Source organism: Brassica napus, chromosome A3 (genome assembly GCF_020379485.1).
Source record: "Brassica napus cultivar Da-Ae chromosome A3, Da-Ae, whole genome shotgun sequence".
In the NCBI taxonomy this organism is placed as follows: domain Eukaryota; kingdom Viridiplantae; phylum Streptophyta; class Magnoliopsida; order Brassicales; family Brassicaceae; genus Brassica; species Brassica napus.
In genome coordinates this window covers 34594201-34614907 of record NC_063436.1, presented here as the reverse complement: position 1 = coordinate 34614907, position 20707 = coordinate 34594201, and the positions used below count along the sequence as shown (strand labels likewise).

At 38.0% G+C, this 20707-nt stretch overlaps 1 pseudogene; it reads left to right on the top strand.

Annotated features, from left to right (window-relative positions):
* Positions 1-15574: 15574 nt before the first annotated feature.
* On the top strand, positions 15575-18404 carry LOC106379957 (annotated as a pseudogene).
* Positions 18405-20707: the final 2303 nt, after the last annotated feature.

The following is a 20707-nucleotide window of genomic DNA, read 5'->3' as shown; positions in this document are numbered from 1 at the left end:
CGCTTCATGAGAGAAAGCCCTTCTTCATGAAGGTCCAAGGAGTAGAAAAACTGTACACCTTTTATATAAAGCGTGCTTGGATTTCCCTCATCGTAGCAAGCTTTCAACAACTCAGAAGGCATATTGAGTCCCCAGGGAACTGATAAAACATCGAGGAAATGGTAAACCCCACGCCGCTCTGCTAACGCCTTCATCGACCTCGACGATGCTTTGAGGCCATAGAGATCTTGGATGGAGTTATGTGCCGCACGTTCAACCACTACCGCCTGAATTTCTTCAGGCAATTCAAGAAGAGGGAAAAATTCCATTTACTCTCTCAGGGGTGAAATTGATTTAGATAGACAGAGAAAATGTGTAAAAATATAGAGTTGAAAGTCTTATTTATTGGCAGTGTGAAACTCAGTCGTCTGACGGCCTTTCTTTTTTTTTGGCGGGAATTTTTAAAGAATAAACATGAAAATCAACAAATCAGCCGTAATACAAAAACATTAAAACCATAAACTAAGCCGTAATACAAAAACATGAAAATCCCTACAACACTTGCTTACATCGGACAAGTTTTCGCATAATGATATAAGAAAAATAGGATCAAATCATCCTATTTCATACTACTAATTCAAACTAACTCAGCCGTTAAAAAGGTAACTCAGCCTTAGTAAACAAAAACTCAGCCCATGTTAACACTAACCCAGCCGTTACGCATATCAGAGTCGTTGAGATGCTTTCCAAAGGACATGAAAAATAACAGCCCGGCCATAAGTATTAACTATTTAAATCAACAACCCAGACGTAAGAAAAACATGAAAATCAACAAATCAGCCGTAATACAAAAACATTAAAACCATAAACTAAGCCGTAATACAAAAACATGAAAATCCCTACAACAACCCAGACGTAATAAAAACATGAAAATAAACAAATCAGCCGTAATACAAAAACATTAAAACCATAAACTAAGCCGTAATACAAAAACATGAAAATCCCTACAACACTTGCTTACATCGGACAAGTTTTCGCATTATGACCACTTTGTCTACATCGAGAACATGTGTGCTCTTTCCTAGGACGTTTGTTTGATAGTGCAACTTCTAAAGCAGATTTCATCCTATTCTTCTTCGGTCTGCCTGGTGGTTGACGTACAGTCGGGGGCAAGCAGCATTGGTTAGCCACGAGTTCTGGAACAGGTTGCGCTGAATCAACCGGCATGACCGATTCAGCGTATGCGCTAACCAAATAATTGCTGGTATAGTAAGGACTGCACAAGGATATACGAGAAACATTCATGTGCTCCGCCGCTGCGATTGCGTGTACACATGGTAATTTCTCGGGTTCGAAACGGCGACATGTGCACTTTCGCTCTACCAAATTAACAACATGCAAAGACTCGCCGGAAGATCCATATTTAACTTCAGTGTGATGATCATCAATCCTCTGTACCGCCAAATCTCTGGCGGCAGTTACACGACCCTATTAAAATATATATAATTAATGTGAAACGACTGACTTAGTACATCTTAAGGGCTGACTTAAGAGCTGTAAAGACTGACTTATGAATTTAAAGGCTGACTAATTTTTTTAAAGGCTTACTTACATGTAGTAGTTTCTCCACACCACGAGTAAGCGTGGTTCGCTGCGATCTGGCATCCTCTCTTCGTTCAGCAAACCATCTCGTCATCATAACCCGTATCGATTATAATATCCGAACAATGTTAAGACCTCTAGCATTCGACAATGCTCTGTTCATTGATTCCACTATGTACGTAGTCATCAAATTGTACCTCTCGCCCGGGAAATGAACACGCGTCCACAGTCGGACATCAGCCCTTTGGAGGTAGCCGTGGAGTGCTGGATTAATCGCTTCAATCTCCTCGAAAATCTGAGTAAAGTCAGACATCCCAAAACATCTCGCCGCTTTCTTCACCAGAAGAAATGCATCTTTTCCTTTGTACCGTCCCAGTATATTCTTATATAGATGGTACGTGCAAATTCCACGAGAAGCAAGCGGATACACATTTGTAATTGCTTTCCCAATCGAGTTATGCCTATCCGAAATTATCGCAAGACCCTCGTCGTCAGGAATCAAAAGTTTTAGTTGCGTAAAAAACCAATGCCAGGAATCATCATTTTCAGTGTCAACCACTGCGAAGGCTATTGGAAAAATCTGAAAGTTACCATCCTGAGCTAGTGCTGTGAGAAGCGTCCCTTTGTATCTACCATTAAGAAACGTACCGTCGACAACCACAACTTTGCGCATGAAAGGAAACCCATTTACGCTCGCACCAAACGCAAGAAACACATACATGAATTTTCCATTCTCATCGATTTGAAGACGCGCAACTGTACTCGGATTTTCCCTTATTATCATGTATAAGTAAGAAGGCAAGCGTTCAAACCCACTCTCAGGTGTTCCCTGAAAGATTTCCCTTGCAAATTTCAGCGTCCGGTAAGATTTCCAATATTTCATCTGTTCACATGAAAAACGATACACATAACTCAGCCACATCATACAATTAAGTCAGTCACAACGTAAAACTAATTCAACACTATTTTAATATAACTCGGCCGCATTGTGTAAATATATCAGCCGCTACGAAACACATATTACTCAGCTGTTTCGTAAACATAACTCAGTTACACCAAAGTAATTACCTTTACACCAAACTGCTTAGTGATAGCTATTCCAACACTCGTAGGGCGAACGGCCGGACCAACGTCGCCGAGAAAGTTCTTGTACAACTCTCCTAAAATATCTGGTGTTGCATTTCGACATCGATTAGAACGCTCAGTTGTAGAATATGTATGATTTGATTCGTAAATACAAACATAGAACGCCGGGGATTCCCCTTTGGTAGAAGCACGAACCCTCCAGATACATCCATCAACCCAACACTTAACAATGAATAATGTTCGGGTTGATATGTCTACATCATAATCAAATCGATCCTTCACTGTAAGAAGTTTCAGTCGTCTCTCCGTTCGCTTCTTAACGTTCCCGAAAATCGTAAGAATAAGTTGAACGTCTCAACGAAATTGAATATGAGATGACAACTCATATTTACTACGAACTTACTCAAAACAATTCGAAATAAAATACCCATCATGTATATAAAACCGCGTAAAGCGGTAGGGATTCAAAGCCACCAACGGCCAGTCCTGGTAAACGATGAAACGGCCAAAATAGGCCCATACAATCTCTCGAAATAAAGGCCACATTCGGCCACAAACGTAGAACAAATAAACAAACACCTCCCTCTCAATGAGCACTCCACCTCTCAAGGTCCAAAGTAAAAGTCCTCGGACATCGAAGCTCCAAACGCATCCGCAGGACGATCTACTTACTCGCCATCATCGGGAAACCCGGTCGCGACCTCTTCAGTATCAGGAGAAACCGGGATGGGATCCCAGAATCCCTGGATCCTCCCGTCGATCGAGGGAATGAGCGCCTCAACGTTAGCATGTTCGTTCATGCCGCCCTTCATCAAACTAATTTCCTTCTCGAAAACGTAGTCGTCGGCTCGCGTTTTCCAAAGACTTCCGACTGAACCACGGCACTCACGGAAATCGCCCACTGAGGTAAAGGCGTCCTTGAGGTTCCCATACTCGACCTGGAGTTGAGAGGCACGAGTCTTCATCACGTTGACGATCTCCCTCTTGCCCTTCCATTCCGCCTTGCGGACAGCCCTCGCATGATCACGAGCAAGTTGCGAGTTCAGCTGGCTTATCCCCACCTCGAAACGGTCCAACACGCGGACGATATTTTCGGGAATCGGGAACCACAAGCGACAACGCACTACGAACGCTTCGTAACAAGTAAAGTAACCCTCCGGGGGGCTACTAGCGCGCTCCCCTTGACGAGGAACCCGGAATTCCACCGTGTCTGGAATATGGTAGAACGACCGCATGATCTCGAGAAACTCGTCGGTACTCCTGCTTGAAACCCCTTCCTGAACTGAACGATGGGTCAGAACCGGGAACAACTTCTCTTTGGGAGGAGTGATCGAACCGTAACACGCAACCCACCATGCCTCATTCTCGGCTGGGTCTACCGAATGAGGCACGAACTCTATCTTCGGAACAAGGAGCTCTTCATGAACGCTTGCGGACGAAGATCCTTTCTTTGAAGTCCTTTTCTTACTCGACATTTTATATTTCTCTTTTGGGAAACAAGAAGAAAAGGATAGAGAGAAAGAAAGAATTTTTTTCTTAAAGAAAATCTTTATGAGAACAAGCAAGTGAAAAGATTGTGAAGAAGTTACCTCCCTTCTTATAGGCATGAGGAATTACTATTTACTTGCAGATTTTCTGACATAAACTTCGCCCAAATACACCAATCTCGTCTGAACTCGCCATACCGCGTGTTAGAATCTCGCTGGAAACCCACGATTCTAACGGGCTGGGGGGCTAACTGTTGGGGTCAAAAACGGTTACGACAAAGTTAACGTCCAAATCTCCACAATATACAAGTATGTCTCTCCGCAACATATTTTTTTCGAGATGAAGTTTCATTCGAATTCCATTTAGATCAAACATAAGCCATTGGAAACATACCCAAACCAATTACGGATAGGTTCGAGTATGACAATCGGAACACGGACAAACCAAGCTCGGTCATTGTGCAACTACTGCACATGCTGTAATAACCCTCACGAGCCAGTTAATTTTTGGTCGAGAAAAACTCCGCTCGACCAGTTTGGAGTTGGTCGATCAGATTTAAAAATAAAGTCGACCCGGTGAATTGATACCTCGACGGGACTGTCTTGTGGTCGAAAGGCCTCTCATTGATAGTTCCGGTAGAGTGTTAATCATGTTGGTCGAATTTTATTTAAGCTAGGCAAGCTTAGTTGAAAGCAAGACGAGATTCGAAGGATGAGAAATTTTAGTCGAAAACTGTCCAAAATTGTCGTTAAGTTTCTTAACTAAATTCCGACCAGTCTAATACCTTCACCAGCTATTCTGCTTGCTTTCTCAGTAAATCAGTCACATGAGCTGCACCTACCTGCTTGCTTGCTTCACTAAAGTCACATGAAAGTCACAAGCTGGTTGCTTGTTTAATTAAACAAAATAATATTTCTTCAAAGGAGGGAAAGGACAGCAACTTGCTTTGGTTTAAGTAAACCCTCAGCTGAAGCAACCCCTCATGCTATAAAATACCTTCTTCTCTCTTCTGGACGTCCTGTTGCACAAGAAAAACCAGAGAAAATTTCAGAGAGAAAGAGAGAAAGAAAAGAGAAAAATCTGTGAGAAAAACTCATGCAAAAATTCAGAAAAAAAATCAGAGAAGAGAAGTGAGCATGGACGACCCTTTCTCACCCTTCTGTGAATTTAATCAGTAAGTTTTGGAGTGTTTAAGAGCTGAAGATTTGGCGTCCTGAAGTAGAGAATCACCCATGTTCTTCAGCCTTTGATTTTGATCGGTAAGATGGTTGTGGATCCGTTTCTGTGAGAAGTTTTGTTGGTTTGCCTACACTGGAGATAAATTCTGAATAAATCCAACCATGGATTCTTGTGGTGTTGATCAGGTTAATTCGTGGTTAGCTTGAAGAGAGACAACCAGTCAAGTTTAATTAGTTGAGTAAAACCGGTAAGCTTCAGCTTCTTGATTCAGCCATGTTTTGATGAGAACCAATTGCTGTATGTTGGTTAACCTGTCAGGATCCGTTGTCTAAGGTCTTGTTTTCTTCAGTATTGGTTGGTTTATGATTTAATCAGTCTCATAGAACCAGTAGACGAACTGATAAGAATTATGGGAATTAAACCGAACTGATTTGATCTTGTTAAGAACTGAATTGAGCTGAGTATGTTCTGATCTGATCTGAGCCGAGCTGTCTATGGTCTGAAATTGTCTTGAACTGATGTCGTCTGAGTATAACCGAGTTAAGCTGTTGGGAACTGATTAGAACCGGAGTTAGCTGAGCATGAACTAAGCTGATATGAACCGAGTTAAATTGTTAAAGCTTGAACCGAGCTGAACATGGTATCAATCTGTCTTGAACCGAACTGATATGAGAGAACTGAATTGGAATGTTATGAACTGAGTTGAGTTTCTTCTTGAACCAGACTAGTGAACCTTATGTTCCAACTGTTATGTTTTAAATTCAGATGGCCAAGGAGAGTATTCGGATCAGCCGGATCCTTCTGATGGTTCTGAACCGAGAGTGATCCAGAAATGAAGTGTGATTAGCTTGAGCTCGAGTCTAGTCTTCCTTAGCCAATCTCATGGGTTTAAAGGTGAGTCTAGATAGATGATGAATTAATTATGAATGAGTATGCATGATTGCATATTGAATATGGTTGATTGATTAAGTATTATCCCTTGATCTATATTTATATATGAAGTATTTATCTAGTTTAAATACTTAAAAATTAATAAGAATAATTCTTTGAGGTTATCCCGAACCTTAGTACTTATTATCAAGTACTAATCTATAAGTATTCTATTAATAAGTGTGAATCATGTGAAGTCTTATTGTATACTCACTCTCCCGAATGTCCCGCATTGCCGTGAATTGGTCCTGCTATATAGATCAAGGTCATGAAGACACGATGATGGGATCGCACCCTGGAGGCTGTGTAACTGCATGCAGTGTTGGATGTTCTATCTTGGAATATCTGATGGAGATGATGGTTATATTTATTCCCTGTTAGGCTCGGTTAGCCTTGGTGGTTTTACGGGTTTAGCATATATATATATTAAGAGTATGAGTGATTGGCGGGTATCATGGAGGTGATGTTTAAGATAGATTCACATGGATGGATTGAGAGGCCTTATAATTATACTAATTATGGAATATTATTCCACTGCATTCAAATGGTGTCGCTTGCTCGGGATACTATTGATATGTGTTTGGGTGTGGGATTAGACTCACTGAGTAAACTAGTTACTCATGACTCATTTGATATGCAGGTAACCAGTAGGTGGGAGACATTTACTCTAGGACGGGAAGGAACGGCATTAGCCAGCGGTAGTTTTACTATCCTTGCAGTCGTTTTGATATACTTTATGTATAAGGTTTGTTGACCGAAAACCTCGAGATTAATCTATAAGATTTTGTAAGATTCTTTTAAATGAATAAGTATCCCTTATATATTAAAAGAGAAGCATTGTAATAAATGCATTCACATTATAATAGACACGTGGCAGCCTCACAATAATTTGATAATAAATATGCTAACGCGTTCACACTATAGTCATAAATGTGTTCACACTATGTACTTTGTGATTTTTTTAATATAAAACTCACATACATAGTTCCAATAAAACTCTGGATTTTTCGGTTCGAATAAAAATAGATAACGAATCAAAAGCCAAACTATATATATATTATTTTTATTGTTTACAGATAAAATTGAGCAAAATATTCATAAATTTTGATTTGATTTGTTATCCGTTTTGATTTACACCAAAAAATCTTGATATTTGAAACTTTACGAAACAAATCAAATACTAAAATACAATATCCAAAAAAGAAGAAAATCACTAATACCAATATTTTTAGGAACATATATCTAATTCGATATGTTATATGCATATATATACATATATGAAAAGAATTATATATATTATACTTTATATCAGTTTTACAATATAAATTTATTATATTAGGTACTAAAATTAAAAGGTTATATAATGTTTTATTTTTGTAATAAAATGTTATTATTAAATTATTTTTAAAATTTTATTTTATTTACGAATCAAATCGGATATTCTTTAAAATTCTAAAACATTTCGGATATCGGAGTCACCGAATATCTAGGTGGCTAAAGATCGAATTGACAAGAATGCTTCCAAATATCCAGATACTTGATATGTGTCCACCCCTATTTACGAATATAATTTTATTTTCTTTTGATGAAAAAATGACTAATGTCAAGGTCTTTTTTATTTTAGATAAATTTTTATTTTATCTTTCATGTATTATTCTGAACAAAAATGTCATTTAATATTAATTAACAATATCTTTATATATTTTTTAACTATTTTTATATACTTTTTACATAAACATACATGTGCACCTTGATGTGAGCATCTTATAACTAAGTATTCACCACAGTTGAAGTATCTAATTTTTTTGAAAGTTGAAATATTTTTTCTTAATGTTTCTTTCACTACCGACCAAATTGTAGTGAAATGATTTGTCTTAATAATTTTCTTTTCTTTTTCTTAAACTATTATCTGTTTAAAAACTATAATATGAAACTATTGGTTCGACATGACAACTATCTAAACTTCATAATATGAAAATAAACATATAATATTAATTTTAGGTTTTTATCCGAAAAAACCAAAAAATCAAATGTTTTAACCGAATAAACTAAAATAAATATTAATTTAAAATAATAGTTATATTTTAGAAGATTAAAAACAAAAAAACGTAAAACCTAACCAATATCCAGATTAAACAGATTTATTGTCTTTTTTATTAAAAATAACGAAAACTAATAATCACATCCCGCGCAAGGCGCGGGTTATTACCTAGTATAGTGTATAAAGAATGTTTTTAAAGTACGGGTTCCAAATGATATTAGTCCTTTTCCGGACGAACCAACTATTGGGTATTACTCTTAAGGTTGTAAAGCCTCGGGTTATACCTAATAGGATATGTGTACTTAGGCGGTTGGCCTAAGGTACCTGGATTTATTTCGGGAACTTCGGGTTAGTTATTTATGTACACATTGTGGCTTCTCGGTTTGGTTTCAGTTACGAGTGATCGGCTGTGCATGTTCTTGTTTGATTGTTGCACGGCTGGTCGAGTCAACTTATACTTAGACCAGATCGGGGGTGTCACAAAGGTGGTATCAGAGCATGGTTATACGATGCTTGAATGAGACTTGTTTCAAACGTTTTTTGAGTCAAAATGAGTCGCAAGGATAATTAGGATGTGATGGCTGGTTCCTTCATCTTAGGATAGATAGTCATGGGTAGTTACCTTACTGTTATCTTTCATACGAGATGCATCAAGACAAGCTCGACGGAGTGGAGTGTACTTACCAATTTTGATCCTGTCAAGATCGAGATTCCTACAGTCATGATTGAGCTTTCTACCGTCATGATTCGGTTTTTTATCGTCATGTTTTGGTTCAATCCGGTCATGCTTCAATCCATTATCATCATGCTCGGGTGAGCTAATGACGTGCTCGAGTTTGCTACCATCATGCTCGGAGTTGGTATCATCATGCTTTCCTGCGGTTCCTACAATTTCTAGTGTGGATATCGATATTCAAAGATATATGAGACACAGTTGACACATCTATTACATCTTCGGTCCAGGTTTTATTGAAGTCAAAGTTGACGTTGTTGGTGATGATCCGGTTCAGAATATCCGACTTCATATGACTTATTCTTTCGGCTGCTCATTTCAATCCAGCTTATGCCCAAACGTACCAGAACCAGAGACGTAGTAGCCTGATTGATTCAGCACTTGTTTCAAGCTTAACGTTGGTGGCGGAGATAGTTCAGCTGTAGTACAACACGATGGACGCACCAGCACCATTCCATTGCAACAAGACATCTTAAAGTTTGTGAACAAGATAAAGAAGTTGGGACAACACCGACAAGTACTAAACCATTCGATGTAGATTTTGTATAGAGGAAGATTTCGAATGCAACACTAGGAGAAGAACAACTAACGTGGCTCATTGTTCAGAAGATTGCAAGAAGGATATGGAACCATACATCATCAAGAATGATACAGTAAGTTGGTGATTAAGCGTCAAGCATCATTTGGGAAATGTTAGTCCAAGTTAGGCGGATTTCTTTCAAGAGTTCAAGATGGAGTGTTTTCTACCCAAAACATGAGACCGATATGGAGTTCGCACAGTGAGATGTTTCCGCCAAGATTTCGAAGTCAAGTTAGTCTGATTCATCCATTATGGTTTGGAGGATGAGCTAAAGATCATGAAGATGTACTATTGTGACTTAGCCATTAATCTCAGAGTAACCCAAACTATAGAGCTTAAGAGCTATGAGGAGTTGGTGGAGGATCACATGAATTCTATAGAAGCCGTTTTTAGAAGTTTACCAAGTCATGCAGATTATTTAACGATCAACCTATTCAGATAGAAGGTCAGTTTCAAGTAATGAATCATAAAAGTCGATGGAGATAATTTTTGTTGGAAGTTTCATCAGATCAAGACCGAGGACCCTGAGTTGTTTTGGTTTTGGCTGGCAAGGAGAGTAAGGTGATGATTGTTCAAGTATATAAAATCCTCGATCGCTTGCGTCATTCGCGCTTCGGTGGTCCTAGTAATGAGTACAGAGGTTATCCTACCATGGCCCATGAAGTTACCCGATCTTTTTACCTTTACCTAGGGTACCGCTTGTTAAACTTGTTCGCTTTCCTTACCATTAGTCACTAACTAAGTGTTTGGCTATTTGGGTAGAGCCTACGCTTTATAGTTGCCTGGACCGTCAAAACCTCTGAAAAGGTCCAATCACAGGTTTGCTTCTTATCCCATTGCGTGTTGTGTGCATTTTAACAATTTATGAATGATTAAATAAATAAGTGAAGGAGTGATTAAGGTGTCGTATGAGACCTTGCCTATGGACGGAATTTTCCGCCCATATTGTGTTTGATGCGGGAACAACACATAGATGTAGTTCTCGGTTAGTGTCATTGTTTTAGGAAGGATTCACTTTAGTCAATTCAGGTACACTGTTCTTATTCGTGGAAGTATTGGCTGCCATTTAGAGTTATGGTATGCCTTCGTATCCCATCCCTATTCCTTAGTACTTCCATTAGAGCGGTTTGTTTCTATCTAGAGTGAGATTGGCTATCTAGTTACCGAGCTCAATTAGGATATTAAGGAAAGAAGTCTTTTGAAGAGGACCAGTTATTTTTGGCCTACAATGGTATACTACTAAGTGTTAGAGTATCACTCAAATCAGTCTGGCGTGTTGAAGAACTTTTGGGAAAAGGTGAAGAAGTGAACTCTAGTAATTTGATCGTTTAAAAAGTAAAAGATGAAAAGGAACAGAGTAGAAGACAGTCTGATAATCAGGGAAGATGAAGATGTGTTTAAGGCATTGAAAGGATAGTCGACATCTAAAAGTAACATGTTTAGTATTCTTGTTGAACCTGGATTCACTGCAACAGCCTAGGGATTTCACCAAGTGGTTCTTATCGAGTTCTAGTAGCAGTTATAAGATTATGAAGAGTGTTTCAGATAGATCAGAAGTGTAAAGAATACAGTAAGTGAAATCATTCTTGGATTGGGAGTGTGCGTATTTGAGAGTAGCACCCCTGGTCCGAATCATGTTGGTGTGATTGATCGTGTATGTTCTTGTTTGATTGTTGCATGGTTAATCAAGTTAACATTGACCAGACTGGAGATGTTACCTTCACGTACGGCACATCACCTGACGTTCCATATTTCCATGTTATTGAACTGGAGGAAAGCAAATAGAAAGGTTTCAGAAGTAATGGTATTCAGAGATTCAACGATGTCAAAGGAAGTATGTAGACCGCAATATATGAAAGTTATATATGTTCGATGAAGAATTGGTTATCGTGAAAGTGTTTGCTCAGAAAAGAAAGAATTGCTTTAGAAAAGTTGGGGAAATCCGCAAATCTGTTATTTGGTCTGTACCGAGTTGTTCAGAGTTGAAATGGTTATCTGTTGACCGGAACTTTTAGTTATGCTATTGGTGAGCCGATTTTGCGTAATCTTATATCAGACCCATTATGATAGAACTGCTGAGACCAGAAAACTTGTAACCCTATTTAGCCTATCCTAAAGGTCCTTTGCGGATAGGTGAGCACCATATCAGAAGATTGGAGAAAAGGAAAAATTTGTAAAAGTTGTATTTGGGGAACCATCAGTTGTTTTGACACGGGCAGATGAGGATAAGTTCAGAGTTGGTTATCTTAAACTTCTTGCAGATACTCCAGTGTTCAGTAAAAGTCTGCACAGCTATGTTTTGAGAATTCGGGGACAAATTCTTTTAAGGGGGGAAGAATGTAATAACCCTCACGAGCCAAGTAATTTTTGGTCGAGAAAAACTCCGCTCGACCAGTTTGGAGTTGGTCGATCAGATTTAAAAATAAAGTCAACCCGGTGAATTGATACCTCGACGAGACTGTCTTGTGGTCGAAGGGCTCTCATTGATAGTTCTGGTAGAGTGTTAATAATGTTGGTCGAATTTTATTTAAGCTAGGCAAGCTTAGTTGAAAGCAAGACGAGATTCGAAGGATGAGAAATTTTAGTCGAAAACTGTCTGAAATTGTCGTTAAATTTCTTAACTAAATTCCAACCAGTCTAATACCTTCACCAACTATTCTGCTTGCTTTCTCAGTAAATCAGTCACATGAGATGCACCTACCTGCTTACTTGCTTCACTAAAGTCACATGAAAGTCACAAGCTGGTTGCTTGTTTAATAAAACAAAATAATATTTCTTCAAAGGAGGAAAAGGATAGCAACTTGCTTTGGTTTAAGTAAACCCTCAGCTGAAGCAACCCCTCATGCTATAAAATACCTTCTTCTCTCTTCTGGACGTCCTGTTCACAAGAAAAACCAGGGAAAATTTCAGAGAGAAAGAGAGAAAGAAAAGAGAAAAATCTGTGAGAAAAACTCATGCAAAAATTCAGAAAAAAATCAGAGAAGAGAAGTGAGCATGGACGACCCTTTCTCACCCTTCTGTGAATTTAATCAGTGAGTTTTGGAGTTTTAAAGAGCTGAAGATTTGGCGTCCTGAAGTAGAGAATCACCCATGTTCTTCAGCCTTTGATTTTGATCGGTAAGATGGTTGTGGATCAGTTTCTGTGAGAAGTTTTGTTGGTTTGCCTACACTGGAGATAAATTCTGAATAAATCCAACCATGGATTCTTGTGGTGTTGATCAGGTTAATTTGTGGTTAGCTTGAAGAGAGACAACCAGTTAAGTTTAATTAGTTGAGTAAAACCGGTAAGCTTCAGCTTCTTGATTCAGCCATGTTTTGATGAGAACCAATTGCTGTATGTTGGTTAACCTGTCAGGATCAGTTGTCTAAGGTCTTGTTCTCTTCAGTCTTGGTTGGTTTATGATTTAATCAGTCTCATAGAACCAGTAGACAAACTGATAAGAATTATGGAAATTAAACCGAACTGATTTGATCTTGTTTAGAACTGAATTGAGCTGAGTATGTTCTGATCTGATCTGAGCCGAGCTGTTTATGGTCTGAAATTGTCTTGAACTGATGTCGTCTGAGTATAGTTGAGTTAAGCTGTTGGGAACTGATTAGAACCGGAGTTAGCTGAGCATGAACTAAGCTGATATGAACCGAGTTAAATTGTTAAAGCTTGAACCGAGCTGAACATGGTATCAATCTGTCCGAACTGATATGAGAGAACTGAACTGGAATGTTATGAACTGAGTTGAGTTTCTTCTTGAACCAGACTAGTGAACCTTATGTTCCAACTGTTATGTTGTGAATTCAGATGGCCAAGGAGAGTATTCGGATCAGCCGGATCCTTGTGATGGTTCTGAACCGAGAGTGATCCAGAAGTGAAGTGTGATTAGCTTGAGTTCGAGTCTAGTCTTCCTTAGCTAATCTCATGGATTTAAAGGTGAGTCTAGATAGATGATGAATGAATTATGAATGAGTATGTATGATTGCATATTGAATATGGTTGATTAATTAAGAATTAATCATGAATTAATTAAAGGATAATCATTGATTAATTAAGGATTAATCATGGATTAATTAAGGAGTAATTATGGTTGATTGATTAAGTATTATCCCTTGATCTATATTTATATATGAAGTATTTATCTAGTTTAAATACTTAAGAATTAATAAGAATAATTTTTTGAGGTTATCCTGAGCCTTAGTACTTGTTCTCAAGTACTAATCTATAAGTATTCTATTAATAAGTGTGAATCATGTGAAGTCTTATTGTATACTCACTCTCCCGAAAGTCCCGCATTGCCGTGAATTGGTCATGCGATATGGATCATGGTCATGAAGACACGATGATGGGGTCGCACCCTGGAGGCTGTGTAACTGCATGCAGCTTTGGATGTTCTATCTTGGAATATCTGATGGAGATGATGGTTATATTTATTCCCCGTTAGGCTCTGTCAGCCTTGGTGGTTTTCCGGGTTTAGCATATATATATATTAAGAGTATGAGTGATTGGCGGGTATCGTGGAGGTGATGTTTAAGATAGATTCACATGGATGGATTGAGAGGCCTTATAATTATATTAATTATGGAATATAATTCCACTGCATTCAAATGGTGTCGCTTGCTCGGGATACTATTGATATGTGTTTGGGTGTGGGATTAGACTCACTGAGTAAACTAGTTACTCATGACTCATTTGATATGCAGGTAACCAGTAGGTGGGAGACCTTTACTCTAGGACGGGAAAGAACGGCATTAGCCAGCGGTATTATCCTTGCAGTCGTTTTGATATACTTTATCTATAAGGTTTGTTGACCGAAAACCTCAAGGTTAATCTATAAGATTTTGTAAGATTCTTTTAAATGAATAAGTATACAGTGTATAAAGAATGTTTTTAAAGTACGGATTCAAAATGATATTAGTCCTTGTCCGGACGAACCAACTATTGGGTATTACTCTTAAGGTTGTAAAGCCTCGGGTTATACCTAATAGGATATATGTACTTAGGCGGTTCGCCTAAGGTACCTAGATTTATTTCGGGAACTTCGGGTTAGTCGTTTATGTACACATTGTGGCTTCTCGGTTTGGTTTCAGTTACGAGTGATCGGTTGTGCATGTTCTTGTTTGATTGTTGCACGGCTGGTCGAGTCAACTTATACTAAGACCAGATCGGGGGTGTCACACATGCACACTAACCGGTCGCTACGTAGCGACCGAGCTTGAGCCAAGCTCGGTTGCTACGTAGCGACGGAGCTCTTCCGAAACGTCGATTTGACACCAGTCCATACATTCTCGTCTATCTTTCGATGCTATCTCCCGAAGACCGTAGCGAACTCAGTTCATGTTTTCCGCCATTCTAAGTCATCAATCAAACTTTACAGTAAAAACTACGGAAAGTTCGTTCTTTATCGAAAAGAAATCGTAATAAACATTTTGAGTCGGAAGAGGGCCCAAAGGGACCTAAGACACGACTCGAGGCCCAACTTACGATTTCTTAACCAAAAGCCCGTAAACCGTAGGACGGTTTACGCTTGGTGCGCAAGGAAAGATAAATGTCAAGTTTCTGCGGATAAATACGAAATTTTGAAGATAATTACGAAGATCGGAAAAAATAGAATATCTCCATTTTATGCTATGACGGCATAAGGGCAGAAGAGTAAAAGCGTAAACCGACCTAGGAGCGAGTATATAAGGAGTCCTAGGCGAGAGGCATGGAGGAAAAACTTTTCAGAGCAAACTTAGCACTTAGAACAATTTTAGGCAACTTTCCGTTTTTGATATTCGAACTGCGACTCAACTAGGTTTTTGTAGTATTAAGGTTTTAGAACTAGGAATCTCGCCGATAGCTCTCGAATCCCAGGCTCTTACCTTGTTTTTACGCTCAGACGCAAATTCGGAATAAGATCTATTTTGCTCTCTTTTCGATTTCTTATACTTTATCGTTGTTATTGTCATGTTCTGATTGCTTGGCATGTGGTATTAGCAGATATCTGGGAACTCTGGGAAATTAGGGTTTTCCTAGTTTCCTTATTTAAACGGAAATCGACAGTGCGAATTTCGGTTCCCACAAAAATGGAGATCTGATTTAATATGGGACTGCAATCACAACAAAAATAGCCAAGCAAAACAAAAATTCGACTATGTAGAAGATAACATAAATCTTCTCAAAAAAAAAATTAAAGTTTAAACTAACTAAATAATAACCACCGCTATAAGGATGGACGAATAGAAAAGAAAACACAATAATATTTCACTCTTAGAGAACTCTTCAAAATTAATGAGGTTTTGAAACCTTAATCTGGGTATGGCAAATACAAACAAAAACAAGTAATAATCATTGTAGAAAATATATCAAAATATAATCTATAATTCAATCATAGATTGAATGTATATCAAATTAAAGTATCAATATTGATCTAATATAAAATGCTAACAGAATCATATGATTGACTCAATTGGATTGAGGAATATACCTATCTCAAACATAGTAGTTTCAATTTTCAATTATTTTTAAATTTTTTAGTTTTAGTTAAAATTAAGATAAAAATGTCTTTTCACATGTAGGAAAATGTAGTTATCAAAAAATTAAAAAATAAATGTATTTTTCAAATTCTAAATCATAAATGGTATATTTTTCAAATTTACCCAATTTAAAATCTTAGCAATAATTTACGTCTTTTAAAAAATAAATAAACTCAGAAATTAATAAAAGAAGGGACATATCGGATTTTCATATTTGATTTAGGGAATAAAGGATGATTGTTCTCTTTTGACCCAAATGTTCTTCACTGCTCACCACATAAAACCCTAGCTAGATAATCCATACCTGGCCACATCCAACAATTAATTATGGCCACTGCTTCTTCTTTGCTTAGATTGAGTCCGCCTTTGACATATACGCGAGGGCGTCAGAATCATACCACTCTTTTCTACTCAAAACCTCACCTCAAATCAAATTTGTTTAATTTCCAAATCGCCATCAAATACAAACAATCCAATTCGGGTCCTTGTCAGATATGGAAGAATTCATTTGACCAAATCGCAATTCAGATCAAGAAAACGTTAGATTCACTGAAGAAACCCGCTATGGCCACGGTTTTGCTTGGTCTGCTTTTGTTTTATGATCCTAATTCGGCCTTTGCTGCCTCTGGTGGTAAAATCGGCGGTAACTCCTTCCCATCGTGAAGTTCTTCTGCTTATTCTTCCTACCCCTCTTATTCTGTGCTGAGAACATCGGATCCTAGTGCGAGGTACTCGGCTCCGTACTATAGACCGTCTCCGTTCAGTGGAGGTCTCTATGTTGGATTTGGTTTTGGTGGATTTTCGAGCTTCTCTTTGATTCTGGTTGGTTTTGCAGCCTTTATTGTGGTGTTTGGATTCCTATCAGACCATTCACAAGGTTCCACTTTAACCGATACTCAGAAAACTAGTGTCCTTAAACTACATGTCACCTCTCCACTCCTTTTTTTGGAACTATTTACCTACAGTTGAATGATCTAACACTTCACCCGAATACGGAGTTTGTGAGTAATAATTTGTTTATGTATCGTTTCAGGTGGGGTTGCTGGGTTTAGGGAGGACCTTCAATCGTCTTGCTGAAAATGATGATACATCCACATCGGAGGGTCTCAGCTATGTTTTAACCGGTAACATATACAAACAATGTTAGAAATGCAGCTCTGACTGGATTACAAACAATGTATAACAATGGCTTTTAAAACATTTGAGATTTATTTAAGGGCAAATCTCCAAAATAGCACCTTCTAAGTTTATATCACAAAAATAGCACTCAAAAACTAAAATGACCAAAATAGCATTTTATCTTTTGAAAAATTTAAATTTTTTTTATTTTTTAAAATTTGAAACCTTATCCCCAAAACCTCACTTTTCACTCTAAACCCTAAAACCTAAACTCTAAACCCTAAACCCTAAATTCTAAACTCTAAATTCCACCCCTTGAGTGCTATTTTTGTGACTTTTGGCCTTGAGTGCTAGTTTGGTAACAAAAACTTGATTTAGTGCTATTTTGGTCTTTTTCTCTTTATTTAACTTTGTGGTGTTTATCATATTTAGTGAAAAATGTCAATCCGACTTATTACGGACTATCTTTTTCTCGTGCTTAATATATGTAAAAGCTGGAGTAAGACATATCTCTGATAAATATCATTTTTTTCTTTCTAACTTTCTTGCTTTTACCTTTTTGATGCTTCTCATTGACCTGTGAAATGTGTGATTCCTAAATGTTTTTCTTCAACAATTTTTGTCGAACAGAGGCAACATTGGCTTTGCTGAGGTACCCGGACTATTGCATCTCTTGTAATTCATCAGTAAGTCCACTGGTTCTCCCATGATTGATATATTCACCAGTTTTTGCATGGCTAGTATCTCTAGGAGCATTTAGTGGGCATAGATACAGAACTTAACCACTCTGTTTTGTATCATTTATTTTCAGATTGATGTGAGACGGAGTATAAAAGGCGGAGAGAACTAATTTAATCAAATCTCCATTGAATAACAGGGCAAATTCGATGAGGAGACGCTTGTTAACGTGAACAGCGTAAAGAGACAAAGCTCAAAAATTTGGACCGCTAGCTGTTTCAGCAATGAATATATTGTGGGACACTTAAAAATTCACAGTGTATACTAGGATAGGGTATTGAATTTAGAAGGCTGTCCCCAAAAACGAATATATTGTCATGTATGTTCATGTAACCATCTTGGTAGCTGCAGAGGGTATCCATAAACTGCAGCCAATAAATGGAACTGCGGATCTAAAGGAAGCCTTACAGAAAATTGGCTCGTACCTAGGAACAAAATAGTGATAAGAGTCTATCTATGAGTTTGTATAACCATGCAAACAAGTTTAATCTTGCAAATGAATGGTGTAAAAAACAAATGTTGCAGGCAGTAGAAGTACTATGGACACCGCAGAATGAGAAGGACACTTTGTCAGAAAAGGAGCTACTTGAAGATTATCCACTTTTGAGGCTTTTGTAAATTTGACTTTCATAAACGAATACTTTGTACTTGGTAACGATTTGGAGAATTTATCTTAGATGTGTACCTGCCACCTTGTAAGATTCCTATGCTCAAATTGATTATAATTGCAGTATTTTGCGGGATATCCTACCAAACATACGAAATATTTAAAAAGAAAGGTGTATTATAGTAATTTACTATTATTATATAACCATTATAACAAACTTTGACTAGTGTGAAATCTGTTATAAAGATCAATTAAACCATTTAGTTTTTTTTTTTACAACAAAGAAGAAGATTCCTGATCCGAGAACCATCTTAGGGGACTGAGTCCACATAAACCATAGCAGATAGCGAAGTCCTAGTACCTCGTGCCAGCTTGTCCGCCAGAGTATTTTGCACCCTTGGGATATGTTGGATAGTAAATTTAAGAAAGAATTCTTTACATCGCAGAAACTCCTCCATGTGTGTAGTGAACGCCGGCCATTCTGTCGGTGTAGACACCATCTTCACCAATTGAGAACAGTCAGTTGCAAACACCACCTCTGAGATTTGTAGGGTCTTCATGCACTCCATCGCCCATATCAAAGCTTCACATTCAGCATGTAAAGCTGATAGACTCCTGTGAATAGACATTGCACCCATCATAGTATCAGTTGATCCACCTTTTCTGTAGACCCATCCCTGCCCCGTGTATGGATCATGTTCCTTCCATGCTCCATCTATATAACACTTGTTGACGCCATGTGAAAAAAAGTTCTCTGCAATATGTAGAGATTCACGATTTCTAGACTCATCTGTCTGGGCTTCAGCCCACAAAAGACCTTCTATCTCCGCCGTCCAGAGAATATCAAAAGGGGTCCTTGTCTGATTCTTAAAAACTTTAGCGTTTCGATTCTTCCAAATATACCACAAAATCCATGTAAAATAATTCAAATCTGGTTTCTTGGGTAACCGCTAGAAATGATAGTCCATATTTGTGAGAAGTGACAGGGTGGGGAAAAATCCTGGGCATGAAGGAATATTGGATAAAGCCCAAGTTTGTAGTGCTATTGGACACTCAAGCAGAACATGATTAATAGATTCTTCCTCAGCGCCACATATTTGACATTGCATATCACATTTTATCCCCCGTGAATGAAGATTTTTAGTTACCGGTAGACTACCTGAAAGTATCTGCCAAACAAAATGTTGCAACTTTGGTGAGCATTGAAGCTTCCAAGAATGAGACCTAAGTGGTATAGTGTCTGGCCCCAAAACTCTATCCTGAGTTCCCATATCCGGAAATAATTTATCTGTTCGATAACCTGATTAACCGTATATGTACCGTGATCCGTAAAATGCCAACCATATGAATCTGGTTTTGGATTATGGCTAATGGCTAAACTCCGTATAATATCCACATCATCCTGGTGAATATATACTTTGAGCAAATCCAGATTCCAAGAAAGATCGACTGGATTAATTAAATCTTCCACCGTAAGTAATGGATTCAAATATTGATTCGGACATTTTGGTATTGCTGACCTCGGGCGAGGAGCAGGGATCCAAGGATCATTCCAGATTGAAATGCTTGAACCATTTCCCACTCTTTTGATTAGCCCTTTATTAACCAGAGATCTAGCTGACGTAATACTTCTCCACCCATATGAGGGAGAATATGATATGATTGGATCCATAGGATCAGATTTCCTATAGTATCTTCCTCTAAAAACTCTTGCGAAAAGAGAATCAGGTTTATCGATTAACCTCCATAGCTGTTTTGCTAATAAAACCGTATTAAAATTTTGAATATCTCGAAAACCAATACCACCATCCGCTTTATCTTTGCACATTTTATCCCATGCAAACCAATGCATACGTTTTGTATTGCCGCTACCACCTAACCAAAAATGGGACACCGTACTGGTAAGTTTTTTTGTAACCGTTTTTGGTAAACGAAAGCAGGACATAACATGAGTTGGCATAGGAGATGCCACCGCTTTAATTAAAACTTCCTTTCCACCTTTCGTTATGAATCGAACTGTCCAATTATAAACCTTATTATTAACCCTTTCATTAAGGAAACCAAAAACCTGTGTTTTAGAGCCACCAAGACTTTCAGGAATCCCCAAATATGTACCCA